General features: G+C 37.9%; 1 protein-coding gene across 2 annotated transcripts in view; it reads left to right on the top strand.

The window, feature by feature from the left end:
• Window positions 1-25,779, top strand: part of LOC129757627 (DENN domain-containing protein Crag-like) — an 88,997-nt gene that overhangs the window by 44,698 nt on the left and 18,520 nt on the right. For both annotated transcript variants that reach the window (XM_055754900.1, XM_055754899.1), the window contains exon 3: window positions 19,562-19,619. The gene's annotated coding sequence lies outside the window, so the exon portion shown is untranslated. The remainder of the gene's footprint in view (window positions 1-19,561; window positions 19,620-25,779) is intronic.

Here is a 25,779-nt window from a genome sequence, read left to right as displayed (position 1 = left end):
TATTATTTTCATAGAACATACTTGGTCTGTCAAAATTCCTAGTTCTTCAGTATATTGGAATGATGATGAAGAGATTTTAATTGTGCGCTTCGGGTCATATTGACCCGAACGGCATGGGAAGGTTAAAATGAACGGTTTTGCCCTTGTCTACCGTAAACAGTCGCTAGATGGCATGCTAGAGCCGCCGAAATTTGCTCTGGAAATTTTTGGTCGTGAAGTAAATTGGTCACTATCTCATTTGTGTACATCTTGTCGATATAGAGGTGCAAATTTCTACCAAACATTGTTCGATAGATGCAGGAAAGTCTTTCTGATTGAACGATACTGAAAGTTTTAATTAATTTTCGTAATTTACTAAAAAAAACTGCGATTTTCCATAATCTTCTTTTTTTAAAAATAATTAAAATTTATCTGTGTAATTTTGCACATGCTTTCAAATTTATCAAACATAAATGAAAAATTTCAAATTTATATATAATTTTAATTAGTGTCACAGCGCTATGCATTAATGTTTCATTTAATTTTTTTTTTCTTAGAAATCATTTCAAACAGTCGGAAAAAATGTAAACATGAAAAAGGTTTTTCACTTCGTTACTTTATGGAACGAAGGGTTAAATTCAATGTTCTATTGGTTTATGGATAGTACAATTTTAAAAAAGATTTTCGAAAACAGAGAATAAATAAAAAAGCGCTAAAATGTCAAATTGGTCTGATTAAATCACCAACCAGTGTGCAGGTATCAAATTTTGTTTTACTAGAATGATCGTTATTAAAACTTTTTTTACGTCCTTGAAAAGTTTTGCATTGCACGGGTTTACAAATTTCACCAAACTTAGCATGCCTCATCTATAAAACAATAGTTTTGTTGATTTTTTTGGGTACCGGCACGAGCTTTTATTATATATGATTACAACTCTTTTCAAAAAGTGTTTAGTTTTCTGTCGAAAAGTTAAAATATGCTGCAGCGAATTTCTATTTGCCTGACCTAGGTTTGGACATTATCGAGTTAATTAAAAATTAACATGATTTTACTAGGAATTAAACAAAAACGTTTGGAGCAGAGGCACAGAACTGAGATTGAATAATTGGCTGTTTTGCTTCATATTCTCTTCATGTTTCAAATCGGCGTATTCGGACATATACGAATTGAGCGAAATTATGCATATCTGAAAATCGATTGAAGGCTGTTCGAGCCACGGTATTAATTAGAAAATGCAGATATTCCTGTCTTATCCTCAATTTTCCTTGATTAGAACCCGCTTACAATTGAAATTTCATATGCTCAAGTCATTTCGAGTTTTCAAATGCTTCATTTCTTAAAATAAAAATGTTTCATTTTCCGAATCTTGTTAAATAATGAGCCGTCCCTTTTTCAACTTATTTGTTTTTGGAATTCATTTTAACTTTTCCTTCTAATATGCAACATTTGAAGAAATGTAAACGTCTTATTCAACCTGCTCAACTTAGTAAAGGTCACATTAAATATTCACGGGAAAAAATAGGACACACCCCCAACCAAAACCTAGAAGAATCGGGTGCTTTCATACGGGGAAAAACTAGTGGCAGTCACATTTCCCTACATCGCTTGGGGTCGATATTTTTCACCGGATGTAACTGTCTAACTGTGTTTGTTTCGTCCATTTTTTTTTCTGTTGCTGCGTATGGATGTGTGTATGTATTATACTAGTATAAAAAGTTTTCCAACAAACTATCCCGAGCTACTACCGGTGGCCATAAACGGCTACTGCACACACAAGTTCAAATGTCAAGGTTCCTTCCTTTCGACTTCAGCGCCAGTCGAAGGTAGAGCGTTATAGTAATATTCTGGATGCCATAAAAACAGGCACAAAAAGACAGGGCCTCGGTAGTAAATTTCCATTTCTGAAACTGACAAATGTGCGGGAAGGTTTATCCTATAGATGTATGTGGGAACATTCGGGACAGACACTTGATGTTCATGCAAATTTTCCTTTAGATTTTTTAAATTATTGATTTTGAATTTACTATTTTTCTTTTCAAGCTAGAATTCACAAACGGTTCCAAGAACCACACGGCAAACTTCCTAATTCCTATAGGAAGTAATAGGTAAAAGGCAACTGGCAAAATAATTTCAAAGAACGATTAGTTTTCGTTAGGCTATTTTCGATTTGTTTCCGGGCATCGCGTGCCAAGGGTACATTTGGCTCGCGTGTTTGGACCAACAGCTTTGGACCCGCTCGGTGCTATCAGTTCGATGAATAAAACGTCGCTTTATATTCTGGAGAAGAGAGAGGGGGAGAGGAAAAAAAAAACAATTCCAAAAGACAAAGTTGATATCAAATCAACCGTCATTAGAAGGCGTAGTTTTTTGCCCCAACTAATACGCAGAATCGCCTGAAGCCTGCTCAACTGGTATACTGAATACCTAGTGTACTAGTCAGCCGGTAGACTAAATTTCCTGCCCACAGGAAGATGTTTACGGTGTATCGCGAATTAATCGACCATGAATCATCCGAGAAAACGAGTCATTAGTCGTTGAGAAGTCACGTTTTGTGCTATCTGGGGGTCGAGCTCACAACAAACCTAGGTTTGTTGTATTGACAACTAAACGATGGAGACACGGAGCGCTCTAGGTGTGGATTTATTTGCTGTTGAAATTTTTTTCCCAAACAATTGTAATTCAAACATAAACTTGAAAGTCTATCTATCTATCTTATTTTAAAAATTTCAATAAAACTGCACCACCCTAATGGGTTGAGTTCAAAGTACACAAACACAAGGCCGACGCTTCTAGTTAGTGTCTAAAGTTGAACCACTTAAATCACAACTCGCTGATCGTCAACAGCCGTTGCCGTTTACGTCGTTTGTTGATCGAGGAACTTACCGGCGACGACGCTGACACGAGGCGACAATACAATAGGCACGAGAGAAGATCAAGTTAAGTGATAGGTTGTTACTATCTTTTCAATTGATGCTTACTTACTTACGGCATTCATGGAATGCCGTCGCGCTACTGTTTGGTGTGCTCAGTAAATCACAGTATCAGTTGAGCGCAAACTTTACCCGGAAAATTTACATAGGGGTTGAAAAAGTTATGTTCGATCATTATCTGAATGTTGTTAATCATAAGGGTGCAATCAGTTTTGAGGTTTCGTTATGATACCACGTACACAAAAAAATGTTACAAATGTTAATTCCTGGTACTCATTTGGGACTCCTAAATTCGGCCAAAAGTCGCTGGACCGAATGAGACATTAAATGATAAGGCCAAAGGTTATTCGAATCCGATAGATAGATACTAAGCCGAATGAACGTTATGACAAATTGATGGTAGCCGAATGGACAAAATTTCACAAAAATTCAAACAATTTGCCTATCGTGATCTAACATCCAGTCGGCCTAACTTCTACGTGGTCAATTCGGCCTAACGTACTTTCGACCTTATGTATGGCTATCTGACCTAATGTCTGTTCAATGTAACAACTATTGGCTTTACAATTTTACAATCGACTTTACAATCGACCGAGCGAGCTCGATCAAAAAGCACGAAGTAGAAGTTGCTATTAACGGTTTTCTGTGGCAATGTGTTTAAACCTTCCCTGTTCCAAAATTATGGTACACCACTCCCCTTTATTGGAAAAAAATTTTTAGCATAAAATCTTTTTAGAGACACAATTTATATTTCAGATTTTTAGCGCCGTTATAATTATTGATTATGATATTTTAATGGCATTGCAGCGAGATGAATTCTAAGGTAGAGATTTAAGACTTTGTGAAATATATAGCAGGATTGATGAAGCGAGTGCGTTCCGTAGAAGAAGTGAAAAGATGGTAAAGATGTAAGCGAAGGGCAGTTTGTGTAGAAAGCTGAAAACTGTCGGTTAGACTTTTTTCCTCACCGACTGACTATGTAGAAGGGGGGATGCAAGTGCCCGCCCCACAGTGATCCAGAACCCAGAAAAGCTGGCACAGAAGTCGGTTTTTTGAAGCGCTCAAAATCTGTTTAGTCCCCATCCAGAACTTCGAAATTCGTCCAAAAGTCGCTGGACCGAATAGGGCATTCGATATTTGGCCTTATCATTCGAATCCGATAGATAGATGCTAAGCCGACTGAATGTTTTGCCAAATGGACAAAATTCCATAAAAACTATAACAAGTTGCCTAACGTAATCTAACGTCCATTCGGGCTAACTTCTACATGGCCAACCATCAATTAGGCCAATCGTACTTTCGTCCTTGTGTATGTCTTTTTGACCTAATGTCTGTTCAACCTAACAACCATCGACTTTACAATACTACAATCGACTTTACAATCGACCGATCAAGTTGAATCAAAAAGCACGAAGTTGTTGTTGCTGTTGACGGGTTTCTGTAAAAATATGCCAGTAGGAATGCCCCTCGCTTGAGACCTGAATATATTTTTGTGAGTTTTGTAGTGCTGCTTCATTCATTAACTACTGCAAATCTGGTATGGTGGACGTTTGAAGACTTATCAATTGCAAATTGTATTCTGTTCCAAAATTATGGTACACCACTCCCCTTAATTGGAAGAAAACCTTTAGTACAACATCTTTTTATAAGACAAAATTTATATTTCAGATTTTCATCGCCGTTATAATTATTGATTATAATATTTAAATGGCATTGTGGCGAGATGAATTCTAAGGTAGAGATTTAAGACTATGTTAAATATATAGCTGGATAGATGAAGCGCCCCACAGTAGTCCAAAACCCAGAAAAGTTCGCTGAAAGCCGATTTTTGAAGCGCTCAAAATCTTTTATCCAAATATTTCATCATGTTTTCCGGCATTTTCAGGCTACATAAAACCATGAAAATGATAGTCATCATAAGTAAGTTTAGGAGTTCTCAAAAAAAAATGCTAAGAAAAGTTTGAATATTTTTTGAAAATTTCACAAAGATCTGAAAACATTGAATAACAAATCGATAGTAAAATCGCGAATATATTTTGCTTGAAAATTATTTTTATCTTTTGGTTAGGCATATTTTACACAATGCAATATAAATATGTGTTTTGGGATGAAGTTCAATTTTTATATATGGAATCTAGTTGCAAAACACGATAAATATTTTAGGCTTTAAAACATCAATTAGAAATTTAAAAAAAAACACCATATAACTCCGCTCTTATTTCTGGACAACAAAATATTTAAAATTTTGCTGCCTTTTTGCTATTTTTGGAGAACGATTTCGAAGAGTTGAATCACTTTTTCTTTCAAATTTGACTTCTTACCAAATAACCTTCCGGATCACGAACAAAAATGCTATTAAATTGGATCTCTAGGTTCAGTGTTCTAAAAAATTCATTCATGAAACATCCTTATCATATTTTGATGCACTATCAGTATGCACTTATGTGTAATTTATTTTAATAAGGAATATCTCCTATTTATTTTATTTTTTTATTTACATAGTATTCCGTCTTACGACATAACTTGACGAACATAATTCCTAAAATTCACTCGGTCCATGGCAACCGTTCTCCAATTTCTCGGGCACCCCACGTTCGCCAGATCACGCTCCACTTGGTCTGACCACCTCTCCTATATCATATTTAAATTACATTTTCTAAAATTTATTCTTCTGATTATTGACCAAAATAGAACCTTCTTGCTGGTCAAAACTCATTAGAACCAATTGAAACCTAAAAAATAGGAAACTTTCATGGTATTATTGGTAAGATATGAAATATGATAAAAGTCGAAAATAAAATCAAAAGTCAAAATAAGAAAATATGAAACATAATGTGTCTTTTTCTCGTGAAAAATACAAATGAAGTGTTTTGTGTTAAAACAACCATTTATAGAATAAATGATATTTTAAGAAAAAAGGATACATACCTAAATTTCACAATTTTTATCAGTAATTGCGAAATTGTCAAAAAAAATTCTCATCTAAATAAAATTCCTATATTGATGTGTTAATTGATGAAAATTTAAAAAAGTGATTGGCACCAAAGCGTTATCATGTCATATGTTTGTTTCAAATTTATTTATATTGTAATTTTGAGATGATTCTAGATTCAATGAACCTTTCTAGGATGTGAGAGATTTTGCAGCTATCTATTAAAAAAAAATTATACAAGGAACTACTTACTGAGCAATAAAAATTTATCAAGTTCGTACGGTATAAAACAAATTGAAATTTGTATAAAAATATGAACATAATAAGTTATTTTCAGTAGAACTATGATTATTCAACAATTTTAGTAAGTTTCAGAGCCAAAAAAGTTGATAACAGACTTTTTGCCAATTTTTTTGAGAATTGGACCACTGTTCCCCCTTTGGGTTTTATTAAATAATTTCTGAGTTTTGCCCAAATTTGCTCTAATATTGCCCAGATTTTGTGTTGAAATTTTGAAAATCAAGTGCCCAAATTCTGACAGGTTTTTAAATAAAAGCGTGCGGGTTAAATTTTGGCAAATTTTTTTCTGGTTTGTCAGAACTTGCTGTGTGTGAATTTAAATTACAGTTAATCTTTTTACATTTATGCCAACTGTTGTTTGTGTTCCAAATTTGATAATTAATATTTCGGAATAGCAATTTGCTTTTTAAAACTATATAACAATCTAAAACATATATAACAATGCTGTTAGGGGTCTCGAATAACCATAAACCAGGGTGGATAAAAATCAATGATTTTTTCAAAAAAATCAAAAAAATCAGATTTTTTTGATTTAAATCGGATTTTTTTTATTTAAATCAGATTTTTTTGATTTAAATAGAATTTATTCTATAAATTGCATTTGAGGAAAATATTTTGGCATCCGAAGGTTATCTGTCATGTGTTATTCAGGGTGTATAAGTGTAACATTCATGATTCATGATTTTCAACATTCATCAAAGACCAATGCTTTTCAAACTAAATCCGCTTCGATTCGACTTTGTATCTAACGACTTGAAACGGTTGACGGTTGTCTTGGAAAATTTTGTTAAATTTCTTCGTAAGCTAACTCCTTTGTAATGCATGTTTTCTACTGTCCTCGTCTAATTTTATAGTTAGAATACAATTTTTAAAGCTCTTTAAGTTAAAATGGTTAATTTTATGAACAAATGAGCGATTTCTTTTACTGAATGAAAATATTATCGAAATTCACCAAACACTTTTTAAAGAGACTACGAGTTAGAATTTACCACTCAATCAGCCTTCTTTTTCTCTTGGTTCAGAGAAATAAAAAAATCAAACAAATAGAATAAATTCTAATTCAATACATTTAAAAAAGTTGAGCATGAACATGAAATGAAAAAACATGAAATATTTGTCATAATTTAGGCTTTAAGAAAACCCGTTTTTGAAAGAAATCGGCCGACGGGAACCAAAGTTATTGATGAAAAACTGGTTTTTCTTGTTTCTCCCGAAAAAAATGTCTCAAAATCCCATACAAACTTTAGGCTCGTTGAGCGACCCCTAAACGTGATCCGTTCTGGCCCAAATTTGGCATGAGATCTTGTACTAGGCTAAGGATCAATTTTAGCCTGCAGCGTATAACTTTTTCAAAAGTCGGGTCATTTGGGGCACTCTAATCTCCACGTGGACATTATCCAAACTCCAACCTCCTGCTACGTAAACAAGCATTCGGCATCAATCACAAATTTCGGAATATCACAAGGAGCAAGGAAAAAAATCAATTCTTAATTCCCGAGGGGATGCTTCGATGCATAAAAACGTGGAAAAATGAAAAAAAAAAACATTCCATAATCACTAAATTTCAGGTATTTTATTCACTGAGAAACTTTGATTTAAATAACTGATCAAAATCAAGTGATTTAAATCGTGATTTAAATCATGATTTAAATCACTTTGATTTAAATCAAATCCACCCTGCCATAAACAACTTCTCGTACCCAAATATCCTCATAGGCTAAATTCGGTTATATTTGCAGTTCTCCAGTTATGCACAAAATTGTAAGAGAGCTCCCCCATCTTTGCCTATTGCCTTCCTGGAAGGAGGATGGGGTGCGAAATATTCATTGACGCTTTCCTCGTTCTCTAATACTTTCTCATGCCAAATTTAGTTCCATTTGCTTGATTAGTTTTTGAGTTATGTAAAAATTGTATGGAAGCCCCACTCCCTCTTCGTTTCTCACCACTGGAAGAACGGAGGGGTCTCGAATAATCATAGAATCATTTATCGTACCCGAACATCTTTCCATGCTAAATTTGGTACCATTTGCTTGACCTGTTTTCGAGTTCTGCAAACATTTTTATTTTGTTTGTAAGATTCCCTCACCCTTGCCTGTGAAAGGAAACGGTCTCAAACCATAATAGGAACCTTGCCCGGCCTCCAATACCCCAATCTGCCAAGTTTCACACAAATCGGTTCAGTATTTTTCGAGTCTATAGGGAACAAACAGACAGACAGACACCTGCTTGTGTACCACATTTTATAAACAAACAAATTTCTCAAGTTTGAATGGGTGGTTTCCTGATCAGAAAGAAAAACAAAATTATAACAAAATGAGATATTTTGGTATTCAATATTTCCTATCAAAATTTAGTACTTGTAAGATGTTAAAATGTCCATAATTAAGGGGTGATACGGTCAAAATGTGGTCAATATCAACTTGACGTATTTCTTTCAATTTGGCATTTAAAAAACCTGAACACTCCTCATTTTGAAGGTGTGTGTGTGTGTGTGTGTGTGTGTGTGTGTGTGTGTGTGTGTGTGTGTGTGTGTGTGTGTGTGTGTGTGTGTGTGTGTGTGTGTGTGTGTGTGTGTGTGTGTGTGTGTGTGTGTGTGTGTGTGTGTGTGTGTGTGTGTGTGTGTGTGTGTGTGTGTGTGTGTGTGTGTCTGTGTGTGTGCAATGTTGCTCCTATTTCGATTTTGGAACTCACTCTTCAGTTGTCAAAATGCCGTTCATCAGCGCAGCGCATCAAAATTTTGCTCGCGCATGGCGAACATACGAGCTTCTCGCACGCAAAGCTGGCAAAATCGCTAAAAGTTGGCAAATCAAACGTTACAAATGTAATTAAAGTGTTTGGGGAACGTTTGTCGATAGCCTGGAAGTCTGGATCGGGGGGGAAATCGAAACCCGGAAGCCGCTGAGACGACAAAGAGAGTTGCCGAATCCCTAACCTTTCTCTCCGAGATGCCGCAAATAAGCTGGGTGTATCGTCTACAACCGTGCATCGAGCCAAAAAAAAAAGAGCCAGACTATCGACTTACAAGAAGGTAGTGACTCCAAATCGCGATGATAAACAAAATACGACGGCCAAAGCACGATCCCGGAGGCTGTACACGACTATGCTGACGAAGTTTGACTGCGAGGTAATGGACGACGAAACCTACGTCAAAGCTGACTACAAGCAGCTTTCAGGACAGGAGTTTTATACGGCAAAAGGAAGGGGAAAGGTAGCAGATATTTTCAAGCACATGGAACTGTCAAAGTTCGCGAAGAAATATCTGATTTGGCAAGCCATCTGTACCTGTGGCTTGAAAAGCAGCATTTTCATAGCTTCCGGGACTGTCAACCAAGAAATTTACGTGAAAGAGTGTTTGAATAAACGTCTGCTGCCTTTCCTGAAGAAAGATGGTTGTTCCGTACTGTTTTGGCCGGATTTGGCATCTTGCCATTACGGTAAAAAGGCCATGGAGTGGTACGCCGCCAACAACGTGCAGGTGGTTCTCAAGGACAAGAACCCTTCCAACACGCCAGAGCTCCGCCCAATTTAGAAATACTGGGCTATTGTCAAACGGAACCTAAAGCAGACCAAAAAAAACTGCTAAGGACGAGCAGCAGTTCAAGGCAAACTGGCTTTCTGCGGCAAAGAAGGTGGCCATAGTGGCTGTACAAAATCTGATGGCAGGGGTTAAGCGTAAGGCCCGGCAATTCGAATTTGGAAAAGCGGAAGCCTAACTAAGCCTATACTAATTAAACTTGAAAAAGAAATTTAATTTGATTTTTAAATAAACGATTTCACCGATTTACACGCGTTTTCCCTTGACCAAATTTTGACCGTATCACCCTTTACCTTTGTACGATAGACAGGAGAGAGAATCCTCGTTTTCGGCCTCATCCTGAACTGAGGCAGTTTTCTTACTGATGATCTCCCGGTCCAAAGTTTTGTCCACCGGACCCGGTTACGATACACCGAGTTTTAAGTTGAACTGTAAACTACAACACACAGCGGAAATCAGCTGGTCAAACGTTATACGAAATGAGCAGGGTTTCATCAACATGGTGCTTAGAAATACTGGGACACCCTATATGATTGATTTCAAATGTTTTGCTAACGATTTAGTGGATTCAACTTATGTTTATTTTAGAAGTAATCTTGTTTTCGATTTATTTTTATGAATAATTTTATTGGCTCGTTTTATTTTGTTTTCATGTCTTATCTATATATATAAAAATGAATGTTTGTCTGTCTGTCTGTTCCCTATAGACTCGGAAACTACTGAACCGATCATCGTCAAAATTGGCATCTGAGGGTTTTTGAGGCCGGGGATGGTTTCTGTAATAGTCAAAACTCCATCCGACTTAAGGGAGGGGGGGCTTCCATACAAAATTTGTAGTTTTTCGGAACAAATTAAAGTCATGACATCCATTTTCTCGAGATTTTTTCTTCCTTTGGGCGGTTTGTTTTTCGTCTCCAAGGTCGAGGCGTCGAGCCAACGTCGCAAAAGGATAGTAACCGCGGCATAGCATACTGATCAGTGGGAATATTTTGGCGCGTATTTCTCAACCAAGAATATTTTCAATGCAAGGGGTGGCGATATGAAGCCTTGATGTGATTTTTTTTTCTACTTGATTCCTAGCTCATTCGTACAGCACATGGTTATGAATGACGCCTAGATGAGACCCAGATTGACATTTTGTCGATCGAATAAAACATATACATTTTTTTGGCCAAAATCTTAATTTGAAAAGTCATGGCATCCATTTTTGAAGATTTTCTTTTATTTGAGGGGTTTGTTTTTCGTCTCTATGGTCAAGCAAACGTCGTCGCAAGTCTAAAGCATACTGTTCATTGATCGCTGGAAAAATTTAACAATCAGGCGCCTGTTTCTCAACCAAGTACCTACATATGTTTCTTATGCACGTGGGGGCGATATGCAACCTAGATGTGTTTTTTTCTTGCTTAATTGCACGTGGAAATAAATGACGCCTAGATGTGACACGGATTGGTATTTTATAAATCGAATCATAACCAATTGAAAGTTTCGCAAAAATACTTCCATATTTAGTTCGTGTTAATGCATTCGACTTTTCATTCAAGAACATTAGAACATGTTCAAACGTTCAACTTTTTCTGTTAAAAAAAAATTGAATATTATGTTTTCTTCTAGAAATTGTTACTTCGGCCCAAAAACACAACTGAAACGAGTTTAAAAATGAAACTGGGAGCTTTTATTTTTAAATAATTCTGAACTAACCATCGTACTTTTTTATTACATACCAATTCAAGTACGTACTTAACATGAAATGTGTTTTTGTGTAACATGGCTGCATTAAAGAGATTTTTGATTTGCTTCGTTTTTGAAAAGCGAGACTTTAGAACTGATATTTAACTGGACACAAAGTTTTTATGAGAAATTTTTAGTATATCCTTTAAGTGTTAAAAACAATATTCCCTCCTGTCAACTTACACGGTGGCGCATGGGCAAACGTCGAACTTTGAAGAAATTCATCTTTAAAATGATTCAATATGTTGGGAAGACCAGAAGGAGTATTCTGAATGTTGAAACTGAAGCGGATATTGAAAATTCTTAAATGTCTTTGTGAATGACCTTTGTCATTCCCTTTGAACGGCATTCGTTAAAAGTGGAGTAAAACATAAATTAATACTGCAGGAATACTGCAGATATATCTGTGAAACTTGATAGAACAAAAAACCGGAATACGTATTAAATCCATTTTAAAGCCATTACTCTGACGCATCTGTAAATAAGCTTTACATTGACACTTGCCCAAATATACGGACAAAGGTAAACTTAAAAGTTTGTTTTTGCCATCATTTTTGAATATTTGACTTTCTGCAACTGATATTTTTTTGAATATTTATATTTTTTGTCGTAGTAAATTTATTTAAAAAAAAAGAAATTTGCACTGTATTTAATACATACATAACCAATTTAAAATATATTTCACATCCATGATAATTGCTGTTTTGGAAAACTGCAAGCTATAATGTCTCATGTCCACGAGTTTAGAATATGGCAAAACATTTTTTTAACATAATTTTGGCGCGAAAAGGATAGATATTAAACCACTTCGCAGGCGAGAATAGTGAAAAAAGCTGTTTGAAAATGGTTATTAAAAATCCTTTTCATCGTTTTTCTTTTCAAATTTCTATAGCTTATTTTTTCAACTCCAAAAAATACCCAAAATACAAATTACACTTATTTTCGGAAGGTGTAGCAAAGCACAACGGGTCAGCTAGTTTTATTCATACAAAAAGCGTTAAGATGTAATTTTTGTAAAAACACGCTCTGTAACACTGGAGAGATCTATTATCATCCACTTAGAAAACTCAAGAAGCGCGAGAATAATTCTCGTGAATTGGATTTTCAAGTGAAATTCCACCCTCTAAGGACAGTTACAGCCGTTAAAGTGTTTACTTGATCGACGTTTCGAGTTGTATTTGATTTACTCTTGTAAAATCTTCAAATAACTTGAGTTCATCTTGTTGAAACAACTGATATTTTATGTTTATAACCTCAACCTGTGTAGATTTGTGAATTAATACCAGTAATTGGATTTGGAAGTGAATAACTCTCATTAAGTAGTTGAACAAAAACTTACAAACACCGCAAAAAAAACATTTCTCAAGAAGCTCCGAACCACTCGAGCAAAAGTGTCATCAAAAAGCGACAAACACTAATGAAGTCGTTATATTTTAGCTTCGGCTAACTATAAGGGAATGATGCACATTACTAGCTAATTGCTTAACCTCTCCCGCCGAGTGCTCTCTCTCTCGGATTGGATGGAAGGTCTTGCATTATTAGGAACGGACAGGCAAACTACGGTGCTCTGTGTAGTAACTATTTTAACTCCATCAACTACATCCATCGAACGTCGGATGGACTCATTCCATCTCATCTCCGCTGCTGATGTAAGTAAGTTAAACGGGTTAAACTCGAAGAATCGCTAGCTAACTTCTCTCAAGTGCTTGCATCGTTCTTTTGTGCCAAAGACCCATTTGCCCTCCGGGGTGCTGTGTTAGTTGCTTACTTAAAGTATAACCTAAGATCGAAAGTACTTAGACCCTACAAGTATATAAAAGTGTGTTGCTGTTTTGTTTTTAATTTTGCATCCATCTCCCGTACCTCCGATGTTGCAAACCGACTTCAAACTCTGGGCAATGTTTTAAGCAAAAACTTATGCAACAACCGCGAGGCAGCAGCTGATGACGATGTTAAAATGATAATTTCTCATTACTGGTAAAGTTGGGCCCCTTTGCCGAGTAGAGTTGAGTTGAGGCGGCAGCCCGTTGAAGTCGAGTTATTATAATACCTACCACTACATATATGTAAGCTCGGGTGAAACAGAGTGCAACTATCGGTGAGGCCCGTTGTGAGTTGTACAAATAATTTCTTCATGCCTATGCTTATCGTAGATGGAAAACACATAAATACAATAAACTGTTAATCGATTTGTGCTCTGAGTATGGCAGAAGTTAGTATGCTGAAAGTTTCCGAACGACACTTTTTTGTGGGACACGCTTCCGAGAATTAATGAGGCATATAATTGGAACGTGAAATAAGTATATCTGAAGAATCGAATTTTAAGTTTTTTACTGCACTATTTTGAGTCCTATGTTAATATTTGGGATATCTGGCGATCCTGCCAACTCAAATTTCTCTGCAGGCATTTTGTAAATCTGTTGAGCTCGTCCAAAACCCTTTTTTTTAAATAATTCTAACGAAACAAAAACGACAAAAAATGTAATTTCCAGGATTCCATAATCAATTTTTTTTATCACTACAGTACTATCCACCTTAATGATATTTACACTCGAAACGGCCGATATCAATCTGTGTGGTATCGTTTCACTAACAGCAGAGTACCTACTACAACATCTGGGACCAAACGCGATCAAACATTGCCCTATTTGCTCAACTGTTTGCTGCGCGCGGTCTGTTTGCCAAAAGCGCACCATAAAAGAAAACATAATATCATTATCTTGACTGCCAAAATTTCCCTATGTTTCTTTTTGTGTTTTGTGGTGTCGCTGACCAAAGTTGACCTACAACTAAGTTAGTTGGTGGTATCATCAACAAAAAAAACACGACGAGGCCCACATAATGATGGCGGTGCTGGACGGAAAAATGAAACTCCACACTGGTACCTTTATAACATATTCGGTGGTGGACAAACAAACAAAACGCTTGCTCACGTTATCCGCTGCTCGTTGATTTTGTGGTGTTTGACCGGCTCGTTTCGAGTCAAGGGTTAGTTTTGGTATTGTATATAGCTTGGTGTTTGGACAACTTACAAATGAAAACAAAGAAGGTGTTTTTTTGTTAATCTGTTATAGCTGTTTATGCCTCGATTTTTTATTTGTCGCCATCGTTTTGAGGTTTGTTTGTTTATGGCTTAATTTTAGGTTTACAGATAATCGCTGAGTTATGCAACACTTTTGATACGAAAATAAGGGTTCAAAAGTCCTTGCTTAAACCTTCTCTGCGTCACGTCACTCGAAATCGATGAAGAAAGGTTACATATACTAACGCGATTTAAAAAAAAACTATTGCGAAAAGTGTGTTAACCAAATATGACATCGGCAAAAAGTTCAACCGCAAAAAAACTGAGAGACAATTTTTCACATCTGACATAGTATGGCAAGCACAATTTCGTTTTGCCACATATCGACTATATAAGAAAAAGCTTTGACGTCTAAAAATCTACACAGTAAACGAAAATTACCGAGTTCGGTAATTTTTTTTACCGAAATCCTAACATGTGGAGTTCGTTAAACTGTTCGGTAATTTTTTCGGTAAAAAATAAACGAACATCGGTAAATCGATTCTTCATTTACCGATGTTCGTTTATTTTTTACCGAAAAAATTACCGAACAGTTTGACGAACTCCACATGTTAGGATTTCGGTAAAAAAATTACCGAACTCGGTAATTTTCGTTTACTGTGTATGGGCCCAATTCATCATTGAAAAATGATTCAGCCTTTACTCCAATCATGAGTTCTCGAAATCACAGCGTAATTTCAATAATAAAAGAACGCAAGCGACAATAATTCGATTTGAGACCGTCGGCATTAACCTCCCATTAACGTTTTCACGCCTCTCCCAATCCCATCACAAGAGTAAGACACAGGAGGATGGAAATAAATGCCAGCCAGGTACCAGGCAGCCAGCACCAGGCAGCCAGCACCAGGGAGCGCTGTGCTTGTGCAATAGAAAAGCAGTAGAAAAGCAAAAAACAGTTCCTCGTTTCCAATTCCCATTCAATGAGAATCCACTCTTATTCCCGTTTTCTTCATAAGACAAAGGACTCCCTTGAAAGAAGGATGGAATAAACTACCAGAAAAACGCAAAAAGACATCGCTTTGCTTTTTTTTTGGTGATTATAATTTTTGTTAGGGGAGATAAGGGCATAATGACCACCTTAAGGAAAACGCTTATTTAACCATAGAAAACAGCAGTAATATGTGAATTACATCATTGTTTCGAGTTCGAGCACTAAAATAGTCTATTTCCTAATTGGCTGAAACTTGAAAAACTAGATAAAAACGTTTAACAATGCGTTTTAAAAATTTTGCCAAAAGCTGATAACCAGTCACTGTAGGGGCATAATGAGAACCCCCCCCCCCCCCCCCCCCCCTGGGACAGTATTAATGTATTAATCGGGACACGATGACCGTTTTCTGCCGGGGAATCTAGCTGCAAGTTTGACTCGAAGAAGTCAGGTGAGTCGAAGATTCATCAAACAAAGCAATAACAAATTAATCTAGGGCTGTTTGTAGAATACAAACAATTCACACACGCTCATACATTTTGTTTCTGGTGCTTTGCTTGGCGGATGATGCTACTAGCCGTATAATGTAACAATCTAAAAAAATCGATCATGAATGATTAATGGAAAAATAATCACCTCGCATAGAAATCGAACTTCGATTACCTCTCCGACACCTCACTAATAGGCCACATCGTCAAATGCAAACTAGTCAAGCTATAGCTCTATAATTCAGTTGTCTGCATCGAGTTGAATTTGCTGCTAGATTATACGGCAGAAAACGCTCATCGTGCCCCGATTAAAAGTGCTCTGTTCGCCCCGAGCCAACAAATTTAAGTAAAAACGTGTTTTAATATTGATTAAAGTGAAAAATCAAAAATTTTATGATGGTGAGAATTGAGAAACAATGTGTTCATCATGTTGCAGTGCGTACATTATAGATAAAGACGATTTAAAGATCATAAGAGACTATTATTGTTAAGTATTTTTTTATATCTAAAATCACTTGCAAAAAAGAGATACAGAAAAAATAACTTAGGTTTCCCACAAGGAAGTATCTTCAGTCCATTGTTATTTATACTGTACATCAATGACATCAAACAATGCTTACAGTACGGTTGTCTTAAGCTATTTGCGGATGATCCAGTGTCCTACTGGAGTGGAAATAACTTAGAGCTAGTCATTCAAAAAGCAAATGCTGTTTTGAAAAATATTGCAGATTTGCTAAAACAGAGAAAATTGTGTCTGAATCTCAATAAAACCAACTGGATGATCATTGGCATTCGCAAAATCGAGAGTGTTCAAACTTGTTGATTGATGGTTGTGCAATCGAAAGAGTACATCAGGTTCAATACCTAGGAGTACAAATAGATGAAAAGTTAAATTTCATAGCTCACATCGAATATTGAATATTGCGCTATTGCATCAGACACGCAGACAAAGCGGTTGCAAAAAATACACAACAAGATAATGCGAGTGGCATTACAATGCAACCCGATATACTCCTAGTGCTCTTATGCTTGATGCTTATGCTTGATCATACAATAGTGATGAAGATCTGGCAGAACATCAGATAGAAATTTGGTGGGCGTATGATGAACATACGCGGGATTAAGACGAACAAGACGTACAGCAATTGACAACATCAGTAAGCAATACATATTATCCTAAGGATAAACTGTCCCTCCTTCTTCAAAAGATGCGTATGGGGCGTATGGTGGAGGAAGAACTCAAATGGGCCTGTGGGACCATCACTAAAAAAACTTGCAAAAAAGAAATGGTTGAAAAACTGAAAAAAGCAGATATTTTTTTTAGAAATTGTCATAACATTCAAACAGTTGTCGATACGATAATGACTTCTATGAAAAGGTTACTAGAATTGATACATGCTAAAAACTTTTCTCAGACATTATAGGTCTAAATTGAATATAAAAAAAAATATTTTTTTTATCTAGCTGCTAGGTGGTTTAATATTTTTTTCAAAAAGCCCTTGTAATGGTAGACACTATAGGTCTTAAACGCATAGTTTCGGCAGAAAATAGTTTTGATCGCCTTTTTTATGTTTTATCCCTGTGTGCGACGTCGTTTCCGTTTTCATAAACGCAACTTGAAAAACCTGAAGTGGCACAAAAACAAGTCCCGAATATAGAAATCCTGGCTATATTTAATCTAAGCTCGTTCTTCGGTGGCTGCGGTTCTACGGTGCACAGACCAATGGCGGGCTGCTTTTGCCGACTAAACAATTGCGAAATGCAATGGCAAACACAACCGCTAAAACACTTATTCTTTGGTACACTATTACTCTAATGGTAGGACATGCTCAGATAAAAATAGCTAAACAGAATTAATTATAACGCTACACAAAATTACAGGCTTGTATTCGCACTGAATTGTTCGTTGGGTATTATCCATGTTAAGACTTACAGCCAGAGGTGCCAGGTGTACTGAAAAATCAGGATTTGTCCTGATTTTCGAAAGACTGTCCTGATTTTTTAAATTGTCTTGATTTTTTTCCGATTTTCGAAAAACTATCTTTAAATGTTCAGAACTGTCCTGTTTAAAAAAAAATATCTTAATTGTAATCGACTTTATAGTTTAATTTTCAGGATATCGAACAAATATGTAGTAAAAATAAGTTTAACCGATAATAATGTTCGGTTCAATCGATTGTGTTTTTCATATAAACTTCGGGCCAGCCAAATTATTACAAAAATTAAGACGTCTACAGTATTTCGCTTTTATTAATGCAATTTAATTCGTGGTATTCTGAAAAATCCTGATTTTTCTTCATGGTGTCCTTCTTCATGGTGTTTTCCTTCATGGCGGTCGACAAAATCACCTAACATCCCTGATTTGCACCACTGAACTATTTCATAATATTTCTATTAAATCAAAATTTCGTTTTTCAGTCTGTAAGCTGCCTATGGGGGTTTGAGGGTTCAGAACAATATTTTGTTGATATAGATAGTGTGTCAAAGAATAACTTATCAAAATACACCCACAGATCAGGATGAAACAAAATGAGTTGAGAGTGTTATTTTGAGTTCAATGGTCAATCGCCCCGTCGGATTTATTTTTATTCATTGGTTTCGCTTGAAAGTTTGTATGAAGTGTATGAAGTCTCTATGCCTGTCCTGGCATCAGAAAAGTCAAAATGTATGAAACTGTAGCAAAAATGTTTGTCATTTTTTCATTTATTCGATTTTTTGTATAATTTCAAATATAGGATTTGAATGAAATTGTTTTAAATGTACGCTAAACTATGCAAACAAAGCATCTGATGTTTCTTCAAAAACACAGGTCATATATTTGAATGTTGATTCTCATTGTTCTTTTTACGAGCTTTAATTTGATCCCACTATGGATGAGTTCCATTAAGGCAGTAAAACTGGTCAATAACAAATAAGTGTTTCCCACTCAACATTATGAGCGTTTTCCGGAACCACGAATTCGGTCTATCATGTTAACCCATTCGAGACCGATTGCACACCGTGTGTGCAATGGAATTTTTGTGCCTTTGTCAGAACAATCTTTCATTGTGAGTTTACTATTGCTCGGAAAAATAATATTCTTATACCAATGGAATCCTCAAATGTGAGGCAAAATGTATTGGGAAATGGTTTTGATGAAAATCAAACGACATAAAAGATATCTAACAGTAAAGTACTATGAGTTCGAATGTCGTGAAAAGGCCTCCGGCTCGAATGGGTTAATCATTGAAATCATTGAAACAAGCGTTTTGGTGGTTGAACGTAGTTAAACTTAAAATGACTAATAATGAATGTGTGTTTACAAAGCGTTTGATGTTTTAAAATTCAAAAGTCAGTTACAATCTTTCCCACAACGCTTTACTCGTCGAACGGTTCTGTACTTAACTTTTAAATAAAACATGATTGACCAACGTGAATATACTTTTGTACTTTTAAATCTTCTGTCAATCTGAAAGCCAAATGAAGTGAGTCACCTTTTCTTTGAATTTCGCTCATATCACTGAAGGGTTCCAAAATGCATTCAATTTTGTTAGGCATTGTCATTGAATATGAATATGAATATGAACTGTTTGTTCCGCTATAATAAAAACTGATATCTCGAATTAAAAATGATCATTGAAAAAACACTAATATATAAATTTTTGTTTTTAATTGCAGGATCACATCAAATTGTTGGTAGCAGATACGGCAGTTCTTCTATAATAACGTTGAAAACTGTAAGTATAATATTTTCATTATTCGTTCATCAGACAAAACAGAGGCTTTGGAACATAAACCAGTTGATCATCACGTTGAAGTTTACAATGTTCAAATACTTATTACCTCAAACCTTGAAGTCAGACAAATTCACTGAGAATAGTTTTCAGTTATATACTTCGAGTATAAACTATGAGAATAAACTTCAAAAATGTGTGTGCGCTTATAGGAATACCAATGTAATTTTATTGCCTAAACTTTGCGTTATCATACTCAACGTCCAGTGCAAAGCTGAACTCAGGTGCTATAGTAGTCTCAGAAAATGCAGATTGACAAAAAGTTTTAAAGCTACATTTGAATAGTTGTCAAAAATTTTGTGTTTCGTATTTTTAAAATCCATACCCAAATAACGTCAACTTTCCATTTCTAAAATTTTTCTACTTTGACTGGAACAGTAGGCTGAGTCGATTTAGGGTCATTTTTGAAATTCTCAAACCCTGGGGTCTAAAAAGCTTTGTTTTGGTTCAAAACTCATCCATGATTTATGGCAGAATTTGTTTAGTAACGTTTACATGAGTAAATTTCACCGTTTAGGTTTGTATGGGAAAATTGAATATTTTGTACTGAAAAATCAACATCATTCTTGTTTCTTCTGTGGAACCGAGTCTGCTAATAGTTTTTGCGCCAATTTATAAATTCTCGGAAGGAAATTTTCCGCTGAACAACTTTGTCCAAGACCGTTACTTCGTATCTTATTAGGCAAAAAAGTTATTAGCTGTTTAACAGGGGTATGTCTTTTGACATTGAAAAACAATAAATTCAATTGACATCACTGCTGAGTGCCTAGCGAAGTGTTACATGAAAAGTAGTCATGCAATACCTCCATGCACCATGTAATTTACATTTTGTTCAAAATACGCTTTTTGAAACATTTAAAAAAAACTAATAGAACTAAATTTTACAAGTTCAAACATTTAATACGAGCCATTCAATGCGCAACACAATCATCGATTGTCGCCACCCGGATGGTAGATTCCGGAAGTACACTTCCATAATGTGGAAGCACGCTTCCTCTTCAGCTGGGCACTTGAACCGAAATAAATTGAAAAAAGAAACTAAACGGAACCATCGTCGCATAATTAAGTTGTAGGTTCTGGATGTGCTTATGGGTGTCTCTCCCTCTGTGTTTCTTTTTTCTTTCTCTCTATGTTCAATTTATATCGCCTTTCCACAAGTTCTGTGTCGCCCCAATCGGACGGAAACTCTGAAGTTTCGGAAAAAAAATTTAAATTTCGTATAACTTTGAACCTTGTAGAAAATACAATCTGGCATTAAACTTAAATTATAAGATTTTGGGAATTTCGGAATAAATTGTTTATTTTTGTTTTCCAAATCCCAACATTTCCGTGCAGCGGCAATAATTTGTCTCGCTTGGGCCGGTGCCGGTTGGTTCGAATTACCCTAATAATCCACTGCCGTCGGGAGTCATGCGGTCCCCCCCAGGTCATGATTGAGGGGGAAATGTTTGGGAGACCCGCCGCCATCAGCCATGTGTTGATGTGTTTGGAATTTTTAATCGATTAGCAACCTTCTATAGGTATCTATCTGCTGCCGCTCCAAGTCGCCGCCCGGTGGTCAGACATTTTTCAATGGCGAAGGAGAGGGAGCAGGGCCAGAAGTTGAGGGGACACATTTCCTCCGGGGAACTGTAAAATTAATTTCGACAATTTTGGCCTAAAGCTGTAGCTTTAGGCCGGTGATACTCATCGGCGCTTTTCTTGGCGGCTTTCCAGCAACGTAAATATTCCACCATCGTAAAGCCGCGATGCAGCTTTGCTGATATTTCTAAACACTGGCGGCAGCTTAAGTACACTTCTGGGTAGCAAGTAGAAAGGAAAAAGACCAGTAGATTTAGTAGAAAAAAAAAATCGTTCGTGTGTGTGGAAATAAAAAAAACACCATGTTCGTAACATGCAAATGACCTAATCAAATTACGACACATTGACCTCTTCCGGGCTGGTTTTTTAACACTAAAACAAACTGCAGCTGCCTAACATTTGACTTACAGAGCAATTGAGAGCTGTTATTCTGATTATATGTAACTGAAATTGAATTATAGCATTTATAACTGCTAACTAACTAACCCGTAGGAAAAATGTAAGGAATCAGTACATGTAGATTTTTGAAGCCACCATGGATTCGTGGAAGCCTTTTCAACTTTTTATTCGAAGGACTACGTTTTCAAGATCTCTGAGTAAAGGAGGATAAAAATTTCAATTTTTCGCAACAAAACTGGTTGCAACCTAGAGTCATAAAATTATCCCAGAAACTGCAAATGGAGCTTCTCTAAAGCAATTATTTATGTTCTCTACCTTCCCCATCTTTTTGGCAAACGATTCTCTTTCTCCTTACAACTGGAACTATATTCCGTAGACAGCCAGTTGTCCACAACATCCAATTTAATTGATGCGTAACACAATTCCCAATTGGTGCATCGGATGTGCCATCTACGTACGTTTGTACATGTATGGTCATATAAGTAGATTATTTTCGAAACCGAACCAGGCGACAAATCCCAATCCTATAAACAACGATACATTCCCAGCTCCGATAGAAAAAAAAATGAAGCCGGATGACATTTATTTCACGAAGAAGATGCGACAGACTCATTGAATGGGAAAATTTGGCTAGCTACCAAAAAATATTTCTTGATTCTTGCCAGCCAGGGAGCCGTTGGTAGCAAACTGGAAATGACTTTATTTGGAAAAAAAAATCAACTTCAACACAGTTAGGATTGGCAAAAACTGCTGCTGCTGCACCTGAAACGTTCATAATCCACTTCCCAGCCTTGCCGCCGCGAAGCGCGGGCGAGATAAACAGATTATTGTTTACCGAGATTGTGAGATATCGCCGCAATGTGGTTTCAATGGAGCGACTGGGCAAGTTTTGCGGGTTTTTTACTTCTACTTTTGCTTTTCCCATAAATCTTATTCCATGTGAAGTGCGGGACAAAACGTAGTGAAAAAAATCATTCACAAGGTCACTGGGTACCTGACGTGTCGTTTTCCATGATCGTGACACGGATTTGTTTCTCTGACTAATTGTTTCATTTACTGGGCTGGGGCTTCTTCTCCATTCGAGCAGCTGGCTTCTGATGCACTTTTCGGGCTTGAGGTGTATAATTTCAGTTCACGCAATCAGATTGAGGGTTAAGGTTTTGTACAGCAACATTTCAATTCATCTTTCGTATTATATTTTCGGCAACGTTGGGAAATGTTTTGAAATTGATTTTTATTGATATAAACAAATTTCTAAGTGTGCCGTCGAGGTCTCTAAGCCGTAATTGAATCGAGAACGTCGAGGTCTCAAAACTGAAGGTTTGCTTTACGAATCGCGATTTTTAAGCCTTTGAGTTCTATAATTAGTCTATGCCTTCAGGATACCGAGATCTTTAGACCGTCGAGTTCTTTCGGCTGACGAAATCTTCAATCGTTGAAGTATTTAGGCCGTCGAGGTCTTAAGGCCGTCGAGATCTTAAGGCCGTCGAGGTCTTAAGGCCGTCGAGGTCTTAAGGCCGTCGAGGTCTTTAGGCCTTCGATGTCTTTAGGCCTTCGATGTCTTTCGGCCGTCGAGGTCTTTAGGTCGTCGAGGTTTTAAGCCTTCGAAGTCTTTAAACCTTCGAGGTCCCCAGGCCGTCGAGGTCCCTAGGTCGTCGAGGACTTTAAGCATCGAGGTCTTTAGGCTGTCGAGGTTTTTAGGCCGTCGAGGTCTTTAGGCCGTCGAGGTCTTTAGGCCGTCGAGGTCCTTAGACCGTTGAGATCTTTAGGCCTTCGATGTCTTTCGGCCATCGAAGTCTTAAGGTCGTCGAGGTCCCTAGGTCGTCGAGGTCCCTAGACCGTCGAGGTTTTTAGGCCTTTGAGGTTTTAGGCCGTCGAGATCTTCAGGCTTTCGAGGTCTTTAGGCCGTCGAAGTATTTAGGCTGTTGAAATCTTGGATCGTCGAAGTATTAGGGCCGTCGAGGTCTTTAGGCTGTCGAAGAACATTGGGAAATGTTTTAAAATTGATTTTTATTGATATAAACAAATTTCTAAGTGTGCCGTCGAGGTCTCTAAGCCGTAATTGAATCGAGAACGTCGAGGTCTCGAGGCCATAAAAACTGAAGCCTTTGAGTTCTATAAGTAGTATATGCCTTCAGGACGTCGAGATCTTTAGACCGTCGAGGTCTTTCGGCTGTCGAAATCTTTAACCGTTGAAGTATTTAGGCCGTCGAGGTCTTTACTCCGTCGAGGTCTTAAGGCCGTCGAGGTCCTTAGGCCGTCGAGGTCTTTAGGTCGTCGAGGTCCCTAGGCCGTTGAGGTCTTTAGGCCTTCGAGGTTTTTAGGCCGTCGAGGTCTTAAGGCCGTCGAGGTCTTTAGGCCGTCGAGGTTTTAGGCTGTCGAGGTCTTTAGGCCGTTGAGGTCTTTCAGTCATCTAGGTCTTTAGGCCGTCGAGGTCCTTAGGCCGTCGAGGTCTTTCGGCCGTCGAAGACTTTCGGCCGTCGAAGTCTTTAGGCCGTCGAGGTCTTTAGGCCGTCGAGGTCTTTAAGCCGTCGAGGTCTTAAGGCCGTCAAGGCCTTTAGGCTGTTGAAATGTTAGACTGTCGAAGTATTTAGGCCGTCGAGGTCTTTTGGCCGTCGAGATCTTAAGATCGTCGAGGTTTTTAGGCCATCGAGGTTTTAGGCCGTCGAGATCTTCAGGCTTTCGAGGTCTTTAGGCCGTCGAAGTATTTAGGCTGTCGAAATCTTGGACCGTCGAAGTATTAAGGCCGTCGAGGTCTTTAGGCTGTCGAGGAACATTGGGAAATGTTTTGAAATTGATTTTTATTGATATCAACAAATTTCTAAGTGTGCCGTCGAGGTCTCTAAGCCGTAATTGAATCGAGAACGTCGAGGTCTCGAGGCCATCAAAACTGAAGGTTTGCTTTAGGAATCGCGATTTTTAAGCCTTTGAGTTCTATAAGTATTCTATGCCTTCAGGACGTCGAGATCTTTAGACCATCGAGGTCTTTCGGCTGTCGAAATCTTTAACCGTTGAAGCATTTAGGCCGTCGAGGTCTTCAGGCCGTCGAGGTCTTAAGGCCGTCGAGGTCTTTAGGCCTTCGATGTCTTTAGGTCGTCGAGGTCTTCAAGCCTTCGAAGTCTTTAAACCTTCGAGGTCCCCAGGCCGTCGAGGTCCCTAGGTCGTCGAGGTCTTTAGGCATTGAGGTCTTAAGGCTGTCGAGGTTTTTAGGCCGTTGAGTTCTTTAGGCCGTCTAGGTCTTTAGGCCGTCGAGGTCTTAAGGCCGTCGAGGTCTTTACTCCGTCGAGGTCCTTAGGCCGTCGAGGTCCTTAGGCCGTTGAGATCTTTAGGCCTTCGATGTCTTTCGGCCGTCGAGGTCTTTAGGTCGTCGAGGTCCCTAGGTCGTCGAGGTCCCTAGGCCGTCGGGTCTTTAGGCCATCGAGGTCTTTAGGCCGTCGAGGTCTTTACTCCGTCGAGATCCCTAGGCCGTCGAGGTCCTTAGGTCGTCGAGGTCCCGAGGCCGTCGAGGTTTCTAGGCCGTCGAGGTCTTTAGGCCGTCGAGGTCTTTAGGCCGTCGAGGTCCTTAGGCCGTCGAGGTCCTTAGGCCGTCGAGGTCCTTAGGCCGTCGAGGTCCTTAGGCCGTCGAGGTCTTTAGGCCGTCGAGGTCCTTAGGCCGTCCAGGTCTTTAGGCCGTCGAGGTCTTTAGGCCGTCGAGGTCCTTAGGCCGTCGAGGTCCTTAGGCCGTCGAGGTCCTTAGGCCGTCGAGGTCTTTAGGCCGTCGAGGTCTTTAGGCCGTCGAGGTCTTTAGGCCGTCGAGGTCTTTAGGCCGTCGAGGTCTTTAGGCCGTTGAGATTTTTAGACCGCCAAGGTCTTTAAGTCGTCGAGTTTTTTAGGCCGTCTAGGTATTTAGGCTATCGAGGCCTTGAGGCCGTCGAGATTTTTAGACCGTCGAGATCTTGAAGCCGTCGAGATTTTTAGGCCGTCAAGGTCTTTAGGCCGTCGAAGTCTTTAGGCCGTCGAGGTCTTAAGGCCGTCGAGGTCCTTAGGCCTTCGAAGTCTTTAGGCCGTCGAGGACTTTAGGTCGTCGAAGTCTGTAGGCCGTCGAGGTCTTAAGGCCGTTGAAGTCTTTCAGCCGTCGATGTCC

Source organism: Uranotaenia lowii, chromosome 3 (genome assembly GCF_029784155.1).
Source record: "Uranotaenia lowii strain MFRU-FL chromosome 3, ASM2978415v1, whole genome shotgun sequence".
Taxonomy (NCBI): domain Eukaryota; kingdom Metazoa; phylum Arthropoda; class Insecta; order Diptera; family Culicidae; genus Uranotaenia; species Uranotaenia lowii.
This window is presented reverse-complemented; position numbering and strand designations above follow the sequence as displayed.